Below are 14857 nucleotides of genomic sequence, written 5' to 3'. Positions count from 1 at the left end.
TTTTACATTCCTGAAACATCGGGGATTTCGGTTTTTTCCGATAAACAAGGGCAATTTCTCCGTCCCAGACGCATTTCCTCCAACTAGGACAGTCAAACGTTCCTTGCTCATTTTACCCACTGAGCAGTTTTCATCCTTAAACATCATAGTCTTATTTGGAAGACATTTAAAAAATAAACCCATTTCATCAATATTGAAAACATTATTTTAACTGTATCCTCGAAGTAAATTTGGTAACGTTTCATTTAACCACTGTTCACATACTTCAAGAGGGACAGCTTTAGCTTCTCCATGAAGAGTGCGAAAGACATTGTGTGTGTGCTGCAAGGGGCAAGATATCAGCTCCTCGGTTTTTTTTCTTGCTTTAAAACATCAAAAAAAAAAAAAAAAAAATCGAGTTAAAGGAAGTAAAATTTCGAGTAATCGAGAATAATTAACATGAAATTGAAGCTAAAAGGGTCGGGAGCTCATAAAAAAATCGAGTTATAGTAATATTCGAGTTATAGCGAATTGACTGTAGTAGTAATTGAAAAAAAAAAAAAAAGAGTTTAAGAGGATTGTTTTTATTATAATTGTTGCTAAAATAACGTACTTCTACGTTACATTTTAATATAGAGTTATTTAAATCAGTGTCTGATCTTTATTAATCGTTTTACCATTGCTATTCTTTGGTGCAAATTACATTAATATACTATTATGAATTACGGTAAAAAGAGATTCGTTAAGTGATTTAGAACTTAACTTTCAGCCTCAGGCACAAAGTAATGAATGCAAAATTTGTATTAAAAATATGCATCAGTTCGTTTGGTAAGCAAAAATATTAAACTACAGTTGTGAACCCGCCAAAATCAAACGTTTCATAATCCTTTTTAAATACACGCTGCGCCCGCTTTTACGAAAAAAAAAAACAATTCTTCATTTAGTTCTATGTACCTACTTATAACTTATTTTAAATCGTTCCACGTGTAAGATGTTTTTTACATTATAAAATATTCATATCCAGGGGTCTGTTTAGAACAGGGTTTCTTAACCTGTGGTTCATGAACCCCTAAGGGGTCCGTGAGTTATATTTTGGGGGTCCGCTGACAACTCCTAATTTTTAAAACGTTTGGAAGCCTACCCATTACTTGTAAAGCGAGTTATGGCAACTATAATTCCGTTTGCTACAGTGTATCTTTGCGAAGCGGGATTTTCCACACTTGCGACAATAAAAAACATAACATCGAAATCGATTGAATGTTGAACATGATATGCCCGTTTGCTTTGTTGAAAACCATCCTCCAATTCAATTTGTTAAGTAAGGAAAAGCAGCAGCAACCTTCACATTAAAAATTTCAATTTTAAGAAGTTTGTATACTATTAAAATAATAAAATTAAATGTTTTCTAATAATTGACGTTTTTTGCAATTATTTTTTTCACAGGGGGGTGGCCCGAGACTTCTTAAAATTTTTTAAAAGGGGTCCATTGCATCAAAAAGGTTAAGGAACACTGGTTTAGAAGAAATTTGGGTCCGTTAACGGTCCCTTCACAAAATATCTTTTCATAAAAACGAACCCTTCACAAAATATTTTAACTTAAAAACGGACCCTTCAGAAAATGATTTTTCTTTTAATCGGACCTTTCACAAATTTGTTTTTCTTCATTATTGTTTTGTTAATCGAATAAATCTTTCACAGGGGGTGGGGGGAAAGAAAAATATGTACACGAACAAAGTTTTGTCTTCGGCAGACGCTTCTTCCTTTATTCTACCGAATTGAATATTCTGCGTTCAGCAGTATAGGCTAAATACCAAATATTTGTATGTTGCATCGCTAATTTAGTTGCAGCAATTGCTGTCTATTTTTTAAAATTTAATTTTTTAAAATTAATTTTTATTTAATTTTAATTGAATTTTGTCTTTAGCAGACGCTTCTTCCTTTATTCTACCGAATTGAATATTCTGCGTTCAGCAGTATAGGCTAAATACCAAATATTTGTATGTTGCATCGCTAATTTAGTTGCAGTATTTGCCGCTTATTTTAAAATTTTTTAATTTTTTTGATTAAAATTTTAGTGTTGAGCATAATCTTGTATCTCTTCACAATTTAAAAACTCATTGGAAAGGTTTTTTGCAATAACAGGACCCTATTTGCACAAATTAACAAAAGCAGGACCCTGGTTGAAAGAATGTGACTTAACGTTTATTTTATATTCACAAATTACGAGTAATTTTTTCACAATTTTACAAAAACGGACCTTTCACAAAATGTCTGGACTGATGTCATAAAATAACATATTATGAAATATTTGTCTCGAGATGATAAAATTTGTTTCTGGGGAAATTAAGAACACCTTTACTATGTTCTTTGTATGCAATTATTATTCATAATTTGAAATCTCACCCAATGGATTTAAACTGCGTACTTATCATTGGGAATTTTTTGTTCAACGAGTAGTTTGTTCAGGTACGGAAAATTAAAATTAGAAATTTTAAAAGCATGCTGTGCAACAAAATTTTTTTATATCTTTTTGTTGTAATTTAAAATTATTCCTTATTAAATTTTTTTTCATCACCGTTAAATCTCTGTATTGTTATTATCAGCTAAATTCTATTAAGATAGACTTTAACCCATTATCGGCCAAAGGTGCACAAATGTACTAGTTCAATAAAAAAATTTCTATAAACACTATGACTCATGTTTCTCAGTAATTTTATTTTTCTGCTACTCTGTCAAGGGTGCGGAAGACATCTATACAATATTGGTAATTCAATCATAGTTAACACTTTTTGTTAAAGAAATCGCTAAGTTTAACTTGAAATGGTTATTGACAAATTCGACTTTTTGAAAAGTATAATTATTCTATTCAAGCTTAATGCGTGTTTCTTTTTAAAAGGATTAAAATTTCAAGATCTGTAAGTAAAACAAATTTCATAAAAAAACAAACAAACTCGTGTTCAACTAAATGATTAGTCCATGGATTTGGCTAATGATGCGTGCATGCATCATTTTATTTCTTGACACTAGAAAGACTGAAACTAAGTATATACCTATATTGCCCAAAAGCAGTCAAAATGACTGAATTGTGAAAGAATAACTAATTTCTGAAACAATTTGTTTAAAATTATTTTTAGAAAACTATTTACATGTATATAACAAGTTATTAGTAAATATTAACACTAAAAAATATATATATGTGTTGTACAAAAAGTCACAAAATTCTAAGATAATGTGTCATTATATACATCATTGTTTTTCTAATTGAAATTAAAAAGCAGTCAAAATGACTTTTTAGGGAAAAACGACTTTCTTGGGACTTTCGAATGTTAAATAAAAAGTCATTTTTCATGCCCGAAACATTTTTTTAGGTACCCTAATGCAGTACCGGTAATGCGGACCGGTACCGGGCCGCCCATTCAATTGAAACGGAATTTAAATTCCTAGGTTTAAACCCCAAATTAAAAATATCTGTGTTCCATTAAAATTTTATTTATTTAAAAAAAGTGGCCCCCGAAGGTAGTGACATAAATTTTTTAATGTTTGTAATGTATCATTGTCTCCGATTACCCCCAGATGGAACCGTCTCATTGCAAAGAAACAAGCTCAGGGTTCTCATTGATTTAAGGTTCTAGTAAGTTAAAATGTTAACTCACTTTATATTTATATTTTGGTGCAACTGTATTTTATTTTGATGGCATGTTTAAATACAATTAAATTATAATTAATAAATTAAAATAATCTAAAATGTAAGCAATCAACGCCCCACCCCCCAGCGGGCCGCGGTAAAATTATTGAACGTTGACAGGTCCGCGGTGATAAAAAGGTTGGGGGACACTGCTGTAATGCATGTAATTTAAGCATATTTCAATAAAAATTAAACCATATTTTATAAAATTTCTACGCTTGGCATAAAATGGGTTTAGCAAAATGTGAATTTTTTTTTCCTTCTTTTTTTTTTATCGTTTAAAACAGTGGTCGGAAATAGCTCACTACAAGTAGTGAAACTACTGTAGTCGCAACATTTTTCGTAGTTTGTAGTGTAGTGTGCTATTTTAAAAAAAAATAGTGTAGTGAGTAGTGCGATGCAAAAAAAAAAACAGTAGTTTGTAGCAATTTTTGGCAAAATTTTTTACGTTAGTTTAATATATGAACAGGGTTCTAACACAACTAATTTTTTGAATTTGATGGGTACAAATCTTCGCGTGTCTGTCAAAGGACGCAATTTTAAATGCGACTGTGAGTTAACGAGAATTGCGTTTTTAGTGTCACTAATATTTAAGCTAGCCATTATGAATAATGGATAATTTATCATTTCGGTCACACTTTCACATGCAAATGTAAGCTCGTAAACAGTGATGTTATTTCAAGGGAAGAAAACATATTTTCAATTCACTAGTTTCGACGTAGTTGAAAGAAATCATCCAAATTTGATTCTGTTTTGATTATTTTTTTTTAAACTACATGGTTAGTTTTCGTTGGACCTAGGATTTTAAAAAAAAAAAAAAAAAATCACCTTCCCCCACAAAATGGCGATATTTTGGAGGAAAAAAAATACAGAAAAAAAAAGGACAGAATAAGCTGCACTTTCATGGTTTACTCAAAACCAGTAAACACAATTAAAAAATCTCTTCGTGCAACGAAAACTATATTCATTGTAAACATTGTGTCAAAATGTGAAGTGAATCGGCTGAAAATTATACGAGTTAGAGAAACAAGATAAATATAGCTTCCAGTAAATTGCATTTAAAGTTATGTGATCAATAATCGATATAAATATAATGCATATGTATTAACACCAGGTCCATAAGATAGTGTAAGTCCTTTTTCTGGTCGATCTACCCTCATGTGACACCTCATATGTTTCTGGAGTAGCAACCGAAATTCTGAGGTCATCTTCATTTTGAGCATTTTCATTGGCTGCTAGGTCTGTATTTATATTAAATTGCTCCAAAATTGTCAATAACCCTTTGTAACCTTTATTAAAAATTATTAACTGAACATTCAAAACAGCGATTATGTTGGCGGTTGATAATTTTGAAATTAAGGGACCCCTGAGGCAAACTTTTTTCCAGCTATCTGCGACAAAACTCTCTAGCACTAATATCTTTCTGCAAGATGTTTTTAATAATAACAGACACATATGTTACTAATTTAAAATAGCAAAGAAGCTGAGTTTACAAAAAAAAGAAAAAAAATTATAAATTTTTTTCAAAATTGAGTATGGAATAATTTTTTATTCGAATATTATGAGTGATATTCTCGCATTTTATTGGAGGGGGAGGAACACACAAATTATTTCCTTCTTCGCATTTTGTAAATAATCATCACAATAAAAAAAACCAATTAAAAATGATGAAATCCGTAGTAGTAATTGCCGAAAAAAAGATGGACGACGAAATCACGTGAATCGGACTTTTCAAACGCATGTTTCGTTTCGAGATTGGGTTGTAATAAATAATATCGTATAAAAATTATCGGATTTAAATACTATGGAGAAATCAATAGCAATAACTGCCAAAAATAGAATTATTGCCCTAAAAAGTGATTACACAAATGCACGATTCGAATTTTCCATATTGTTTGAAATATATCGGGATATTTAATATTCATGTGAAAATCAATATCAATGACTGCCGAAAATACAATCGAAACATTACATCAATTTATATACTATCGGCGTAAATTAAGCGCGTCAAAAACTGATTATCTAAATGCATGATTCAAATATTACGTGTAAATTTCTGTAGAAAAAGCAAATTTTTTTTAAAACTTTTCAAAAGAAAAATCTTTTTGCAAGAACTCTATAACGTTCTGCGACAAAAATCGCTGTCTCGCTGCAATTCTGACATGAAGCAAGGGACAATCTCACAATTTAAAAAAATTATTTTTGAGTGTAAAATAAAATATTACATTTGTGAAGTTGCATATCAAGTAAATGTTCGTGTTGTTATTATTAATACGCTCAACAACGCAACTGTAAGTAAAGCATAAATCTCTACTAGCGAAAGGTGAGAAATTTTTTTATTTATATTTTCAAAATGTCATAGCTTATTGCAGCTGTAGAGGCAATTGGATAAACAAGCTTTTTAATCGGAAATAGACAATATTTAGTTCCAGATGTCCACTTATGCATTATTAACACCTCTTCAAAAAGATAACAACGTAACTTGTGTTGAAAGAAACAATTCAGGTAAAATGTGTATCTGCTTATGCGTACTGTTTTCATTGGAAATTGTTACACAACCCAATCTCAATTGAGAAAAACCTTCATCAAGAGATAAGTTCCTTTCTTATCACTTTGTTAATCGAAAATGAAGTGATAACTGAATGATAAAGAGAAGTGCCATCACTCATTGCACATGTGCTGAAAATCTTTTATATCAGCTGAAGCATTGGTAAACAATAAGCTATATAACCAATATAGTAGTGTTCCTAGTAGTTCGTTCAATAGTTTTATTGAACAAGATATGTTTATGTTATAAACAACAGGGGATTTATTTCTGAAAAATATATTTTTAAAAGAATTAGCAAAAGAAAGATTAGCAAAAATCCTAATTTTCTTTATTAAGAAAAAACAAATAAAACACACTTTTTTTAAACAGATATCAATAAAATTTCTGTTAAAATATTTCTATTACACTTAAAGCAATTTAAAAGCATTATTATAGCTAAAATACACTGAACAGTTAAAGGGGCAAATGTCTGTTTTTAAATAAAAAAAACTAACTAAGTAAATAAAATTAAACCTGGCCAAAGAATCCACCATGAGACTAATAAATGGGGGGGGGGGGGGAGGAGAGCAACACGTACCCTAAATAAGGAAACTGGTAGCTTGTCTACCACAGCAGCTGATGGACGCCCTGTGAGAAAAACGTGTCTAATAGCTTATATGAGAGCCATGGTGGCTAATGGTGATAGAGCCTTCGACTCAAATGAGGAGAACCGGGTTCGAAACCTAGTGACGGCTGGTCTATACGAATTCCTCACCGGGCTAGCACCGACCACAATGCTGACATAAAATATCCTCAGTGGCAGGTGGATCACGGGTTAGAGTCTCCTTGCCGTCAGGCTAACCGTTGAGGTCTTCGTGGTTTCTCTCCCCATATAATGCAAATACAGGTTAGTTCCATCAAAAAGTACTCTGCGAAGGTTAATTTCTTCCAATACTTGAACCAGGAGTTCCCTTGTCTTCTGGATTGGGTTCAAAACTACAAGGCTATCGAGTTGAACATTAGCAGTCGTAAACCCAAAAAATTGGGCCGGTCATTCAACGAATAAAACAATAGGTTGTACGGTTGCCTCCAACAGTTACACAAATCTCGCATTGGCGTCCCATACTGTTTATAAGGGTCCTTAACAATCCCTGGGGCAACTTGCACCAAGGCACCCTTGAGCTCATCGAAGGTCGCGTCGTCTTCGAACTGCAATTGAGCATCCGAGGCCGTGTCATATGTGCTTGATGGGATTAAGGTATGGGGACATCGCATGCCACTCCAATCGTTTACTATTCCCAGATTAAAGGTACTTGTCCATCAACCGAGCCTTGTGGACGGGCGTTATCGTACATAATGATAAAATTTGGTCCATATACTTTGTGGAAAAAGTCTCACATAGGGAACTAGGTACTGTACCGCTAACCTGTCAGAGTACCTTTATCACACATATGAAGGTCAGTATGCCCATCTGTCATGATGCTGGTCCAGACAATCATATTCCTCGATCATAGTGGTTCTTTTAGAGAATAATACAGGGCCGATATCGACCTCCCAGGTCCTCTCTAGATGAGAACATGTTTCAAGTCGCTGTTCAGACTGCATCGTGACTCATCACTGAAAAGAACACCAATCATCCTCTGTCCAAGACAGGTGATCTCGACTATTTGATTAATATTTTGAGTTGAAAAATATTCACTTACGTTCCATAAATACGAAAAAATAAAAGTGAGAAACAAAATGAGAAAAAACACAGTAGTTGAGAGAGAGAGAAAAAGATGAAAAACAGAACAAAACCACAGAGGCTGAGAGGGACAAATTAAGGGTAAAATGCATTTCCAAACGCTATATAGATAGTGAGGAAATAATGTGGTTGATCAGTATTCTTATGATAAAACAAGATTCATCAAGATGAGCTGATGCGACTGGGGTGGAAATGATCTTGACACTGTTCAAATTGAATTAATGACCAAGATTCCAACAATGTGCAGCGATTTCCCATATTTTTGACGTTCCTTCAATCTAAATTAATATAACTCTTGTCTTCCATGTCTGGCAAGTCTTGAAAATGGGTGCAGATTTTCGATCGCTTGAAACATAGCAAATTGGAAATAACAGTCCTGTTATTTCTAATTTGTATATTTTTGAAGCGAATGAAGTTTTTAATCAAGTGAAAAGTAAATAATAAAAAAAAAAATAGTTTAATATAATTTTATGAATAACACTAATTTAAGAAATCACATATTAAACATAATATATTATTAAAAGACACACATTGAATTCCTAATTACAAACAGCATACCAATTTTAATGATCAAATACTGTTAGGTATGAATACTCAAATTGAAACTTAAATATTATAATGTTTCAATTTTAAAATTCTCTAAAAACCAAAAATATTTTTTGAAGTAAGTTATTTTAAACTTCTTTTAAAAAAATTTAAATCTTCTATTACTCTATTAAAATTAATGTTTAAATTTGACCTCTTTTTATAATATGTACTTATTTCTTATTGCTAAACAATTATATTAGTCCTTTTTGGTTTCTTTCATTTTGTTTAGTTTCGTCTATTTTACCAACTTATGTAGCCCATTTGTTCTTTTTTATCATTCTATTATTTTTTAATTATAAAATATATTGCCTGCCCATTTTTCACTAAACTTTAATAACTTAAAAAAATTAAGAAATGATCAATTTTAAATATTTTTTAATTGAAAAATATATCGCCTTGTACATCTCTTACATTAAATTTCAAAAAACAAATTTTAAAAAAATTTAAGAAAATCTTATCTTAAAACAACTGATTGATATGCTGCTACAATAGCTAAAAAATGATAATGTAAATAATTCTGAAATACTATATTTTATATATATTACCAACTAAGGAAAAAGTTACTTTTTACATAATGCACTAGTAAAATTGCATTTAGATATTAAACAGTAAATACTTGTTAAGTGGAATGCCATGATTGCCATGCTAGTTAAGCTATGCTAAATAAGCATAATCAAAATCGTTAGTTTTTAATACTTTGTTCACATATTTATGGAACAAAAGAGAATACTTTTGAATTTGTTATTTAAAACCTTAATCAACAGTTAAAGAAGATTTAAGTGAAATATTTTTTAATGGTTTAGTTACTTTTAATTTGAAGGGGAAAAACATAATTTTATCTTTTGTTCTAAATTAACTATAAAAAAAAACCCTGCATCTTTTATCAGTTTTTTTCATGAACCCTGATTTGTAGAATATCTTGATAGAAGCTGCAAAAAAAACAAAAAAAAAAACAATATTCCTCCAGATTAAACAATATTCCTCGTTATTTGTGACTGCAACATTGCCCTTCTCATACGTTTGCTACTCAGTCTCTCAAATACAAATACCTAGTACCAGGGTTGGCAAGATTTTGCCGCAGGTGGAAAAAACCATGGTAAATACCGGTAAAAACCGTCCTGGCAAAAACAGGTTTTTGCCAAGCAAATTGGCAAAAAGTGGCAAAAACCTATATTTTCCAAGATGAGAGGACAAAAACACATTTTTGATACAAAATTATTCCTAAAATTGAAATATATACTATGAATATAAATAATTACAAAAAATTAACAAAATTATTATTCCTTAATAAAATGATAATGTAATAATATATCATTTTATTAGTTTAAAGCATTATTGATTGGAAAATTTGTGATTAAAATTAATATAACTATAATTTAAAGCATAAAATATCTATCAACATGTGTAGTTAATTATTATACAAATAATAATTTTTTATAATAATAATATTATACAAATAATAATATTTATTTATTTGTAAAAAAACTTATTTTAGGATTCTAAAATGAAAAGAGATCAAAAACTTTCAATCTTTTAAAAATTATTACCCTTATATTAATTGTTAATATGTTAAAAATAATTTTTTCATGTAATGTATCAAAATTATTATTCCTTATGATTTATTTAAATTTGTTCCAAGTATTTTGTAATAATATTTAATCAGCAATTTAGATAATTTGGTTTTTGCCGGTTTTTGACACTGTCCTGGCAAAAAACCCTTTTTGCCGGCAAAAACTCCAACCCTGCCTAGTACTGTGCCTGTACACAGTACCAGCGGAAGTCATTTTTGTGCCACACCAGATACTGAAAACTCAATTTCGCAAAAGGAGCTGAATTTAAAAATAAAATTTTTTTTCCTTGAATTGTCTCGCTGGTGTAGAAAATTGCTTTTTACATTTTAAATTGCAATAGTTTAATTAACAGTATAGTTAGTTTAATTAATGAGAATGTCCCCTCAAGTATTCTAGAATAAATATATATTATAGGTAATATTTTTAAAGAGGATATAATCTTTTACGGCATACAAATATAAAACATAAACATATTTTTTTACAGTTTCAGATTCTTTAAAATCAACTGTTTCTGCAGTTTCATTTTCGATAGCAATTAGTGTCAAAGAAATTCTCTGTCATTATAGACTTCTGAATTATATATAGATGGTTGTAAACTTAGAGATCTTAGAGCAATTATTCTCAATATTTTTTGACCCATGCATTTCTGACATCATTGTCAAAAGATCTCATTGTTACAGCTCTCTGCCCCAGTCTAAAATCTAAAACTGTAAATAATATACATTTGTTCATTTAGTTAGTTTCAGATTATTTTAAATTTTTAGGTATTTTTAATATTTAAAAAAGAAATGCTATTAAAGCGTAAATAAAAGTATAGTTGTATGCTTTCATAAACTGAAACTTGAGACCTAAAATCTTAAATAAAAATAAAATGTAATTATTTTAAAAGAAAAAGTCCATCAGCATATTTGCACTAAGAAAAAAACAAAAAAAAAAAACAGTTAAATTAGTCTCAAATCAACAAGAGCGTAAAGTGCACTTCTTAATAAATTGAGGATGAGATTTATTTTGATTTTTAAACATACTTTTTTCAAATTTTATAAAATACCAGCCGGTAACTAGCAGGTTCGTCTTTTTAAATAAGTATATTTTCGAATATTTCAAGATTTAAAATTGCACAATTAAAAAATAAGACAATATGTAAGTATAGAACTCATACTACTCAAGTGTGAGTGGATTTAATTTTTGTCTCTGTTAATTTATTACATGATTTAAAGGAATCATTGTGAATTTGTTATTAAAATATTCAATTCAATGCATGCTAACATTAAAAAAATGTACCTACATGCTAACAATAAATACACCCCAACATTCAAAAAATCACAATAACGCCCGAGTTAAACAATAAAACAGATAAGCAACTTTGCCAAAATCAAACTCAGCACTTATTTGCAATTACTAATTAGAAACTAATAAATTTCAATTATAAGTGTTTTTTTCTTGCTGAAACGAACATTAACTGCAGTAAATTTCTTTTACTTAAAAGAAAACACGGATCTAAAACAGAAAATTTAAAGCAAAAAATTTAGCTTGTTCAAGAACAAAAAGAAGCGTAACCAAGAAAATTATTATTTACAATAAAAAGTTAAAATCAGTTTTTACATTTATTCGAATTGGTAATTAAATTACATTATATATTCTAATTGTAATTAAAATGGACTTTAGCTGGCCAACCAGTTATACTTACTATTTTTTTGAGCCCATACGATAGATTTTTGCTATTAAATTTTTTTCTTTTCTTAATATAGAGACTTAGGAAATGAGACTTCACTGATCTAAGTCTTAAATGTGTGTACACAAATATATTATTTATGCATAGCGAGCAAAAAGGTAAACGAACAACCAACCCTAAATTACTTTTGATCTAATAAGCTCAAGGACTGAATCTTAATGATTCGAGTAGGTGATTTTAAATATGACAATTAATTAGTGTAAGTCCTTCTATTACGAAAAATCAAACACAAAAACGTACTTCCTCTGAATAAACATACCTTTTTTCTGTTGACAGATGCAGATTTTTGGCCCCCAAAATGAAGGGTTAGTCATAATATAGGAAATATAATGAACTTTAAAAATACAACTTTTCGATTTCTTAGATACTCTTTGACCGATTTTACTCATCAATGGCTTACAAGGAAAAAAATAATGGTACTTCTTCCAATGCAAAAAACTCATTACCACAAAACGATATTAATATATTACTATAACATCAATAATTTGGACATTTTATAAGAATATTTCCATATTGGGACCGGTGTCAGAATAATCAAGTCTTAGCAACTTCCAATCAGTAGCCTGCAAGTAACTAAAATTAACACCACAGAAGGGGAGAAACAACTCAAAATATATAACTTATAGCCACCCTTAAGCAGTGGCGTAGTCTTAATGAATATTCGAGGGGGATATCAGTTATATCCTTCTAATATATATATTAGGGGTTTTACTGAGAGGTACCTATTTTGTGAAAATTTAGACATAATTTGTGAAAATTAAAAATGATATTAAAAAATCAACACAATAATATGGTAAAAATATGATTTATCGTTTCTTACGAGGAACAAAAATAAAATTCGAAGAAAAAGTATTTTGTGAAACTACCGTTTTTCCTAAAGTTGAATTTGTGAAAGTACCGCTAAGCGGTAGTAAATTTGGCTTGAGCGGACCCATATATATACATATATATATATAAATATACATTTATAATGTAGTTGTAGCTCATATACGTCGCACTAGAACTGCACAATGGGCTATCGGCAACAGTCTGGAAAACAACCCTGAGCATGATCCAAAGACATGTCATCACAAGTTTGATCCTCTGCAGAGGGAATGGCACCCCCGCTTCGGTAGCCCAACGGTCTGCGAGCGAAGTCGAACATGTAACGAAAAAACTGTTTAATGAGAACCAATACCGCGCACCCTCGGTCCTTGAGCAGATTGATCCAAGTAGTCACCCACCCGCACACTGACTGCAGCCAGTAATGCTTGACTTCGGTGATCTGCTGGGAACCATGTTATGCATATATTTTTAACATTTAAATTTTAAAAAAAAAATGAATAATGAAAACTTTTGTCTATCTACATTATACTTATCGTACAATAGTTCATTAAGCTAGTAATGTGGGGATTTTGTCCCCCAAATCCTCCTCAAAACTACACTACTTCCCCTAAGCAAATTTCTATAATTTTTTTTTTCTTTTCTGAAAAATATTTTAAGATAAAAAACTATTTGATGCCTGGAAGATTCTAGTTGGCCACTTAATTTTAAGCTATAACAATGTTATAGTTTCTGAAGTCAATATTACCATAATTACATATAACAATTGGAAGTGTGTTTTAAAGTTTAAAAAATATTATCCAATAGAAATCAAAACAAATAAATAATTTAACCTGTAAATTTAATTAGGAATTTTGTAGTAATACCCAGTTAATAATTTTTTAAAATTAGTTTCTCTTTGTGTAATATTATCTATATAATGTAAATATTATCATTGAAACTGAATTAAGCTATATTTCAATCTTAATTTCTAATAAAAGCAAAACGTCATCAAAAAATAATGTGGCTTTATACAGCATTTCTATTATGTTCACATTTCCAAGACAAAAGATTAAAACTTAAAATCAATACAATGATAGGTAAATATATGTTACAAATAGTTTTAAAGGAAAAAAACTTACCAATTAAATGACTCACAATAACTATTTACTCTTAGTTTTCAAGACTTATATATAGAACAATAGGAGAATTACAATTTAAGTGTTTATAAGCTATCAAAAAAATAGTCAAAACACGTTCATTCAGTCCAGACGATATCTAAATCCGGAAGAACTGTCAAAGGGAAACAGCACTTGATAGCTTATTTCTTCAACATTTTACATTTGTTTCTGTAAGTTGCTTGCGGTGGCCGGGGGAAAGAAAAAATCATGAGCGATTCAATTTCCGTGAGAGCAACCATCGAGCTTGCCATCTGGTGAGAAGACCAGTTCCATGTCCTGACACCCACTCCTTCCCTTTCTTTTTTTCGGCTATGTAAGAAAGAATTACCACATTTCCGGATTTTTTAAAAAATAGTTTTCATATTTAATTGTCAAAATTTTTTAAAATTTTCAATATGCTTTCTTTTAGAATTTTGTTTAATGTAGTTATGAGTTCTATACAATTTCTGAACTTAAAAGTTTTTAATCTATTTGAAAACCAAGACAGAAACTAACGTACTTCCTTCTCCTATGACTCACCCCACGCTACAGGTGAAAATATGCCAAGTGTTGCCATAGGTAGTGAGTTCTGCTCTACGCCACATGTAGCCCATTTCGATCGCCAATAAATCAATAGCTCTGGGGGTACACGATCAGAGATTGTTAGTGCTCTCGTTCGAAAATGATCATGCTCTGGTAAAAATTACGATCTACTGATGGATGGATGGCGTGTAAATGTGTACACCCGGTTAAGCGGGATGTGAAACATGTATAGACGTTGACTGAAAGTAAATAATAGCAAGCTTCCAAAAACCGGAAGAAATTTAGAAAACTTCCGGTGTGTGCCTCCGCTTTTGTTATGCTTACGAGGCGATGTGTGAACAGGCTTAATATTCTAGGCAGTTTTATTATTAGGATTTGTTTTTAAATTTACGCGTAATTTTACCATTCATAAGAGTTTTCTGTAATTTATAAATGCTGTCAGATTGTGAGCCTAAAACAAAATTAGGAAATTAGTATCACAACATAAATAAACTGTAAGGTTTGCCATGTTTTGAGCGTTATCCCTT

At 30.5% G+C, this 14857-nt stretch overlaps 1 protein-coding gene across 2 annotated transcripts in view; it reads right to left on the bottom strand.

Annotated features, from left to right (window-relative positions):
- Nucleotides 1-13935, bottom strand: part of Lpin (phosphatidate phosphatase LPIN) — a 61969-nt gene extending 48034 nt beyond the window's left edge. The window contains exon 1 of one of the 2 annotated variants that reach the window (XM_043052533.3): nt 13770-13935. The gene's annotated coding sequence lies outside the window, so the exon portion shown is untranslated. The remainder of the gene's footprint in view (nt 1-13769) is intronic. The other variant, XM_043052535.3, reaches the window with a different exon arrangement.
- Between the last annotated feature and the right edge of the window lie 922 nt (nt 13936-14857).

Source organism: Parasteatoda tepidariorum, chromosome 6, assembly GCF_982258835.1.
Source record: "Parasteatoda tepidariorum strain Cologne lab strain chromosome 6, Ptep-v5.0, whole genome shotgun sequence".
In the NCBI taxonomy this organism is placed as follows: domain Eukaryota; kingdom Metazoa; phylum Arthropoda; class Arachnida; order Araneae; family Theridiidae; genus Parasteatoda; species Parasteatoda tepidariorum.
This window is presented reverse-complemented; position numbering and strand designations above follow the sequence as displayed.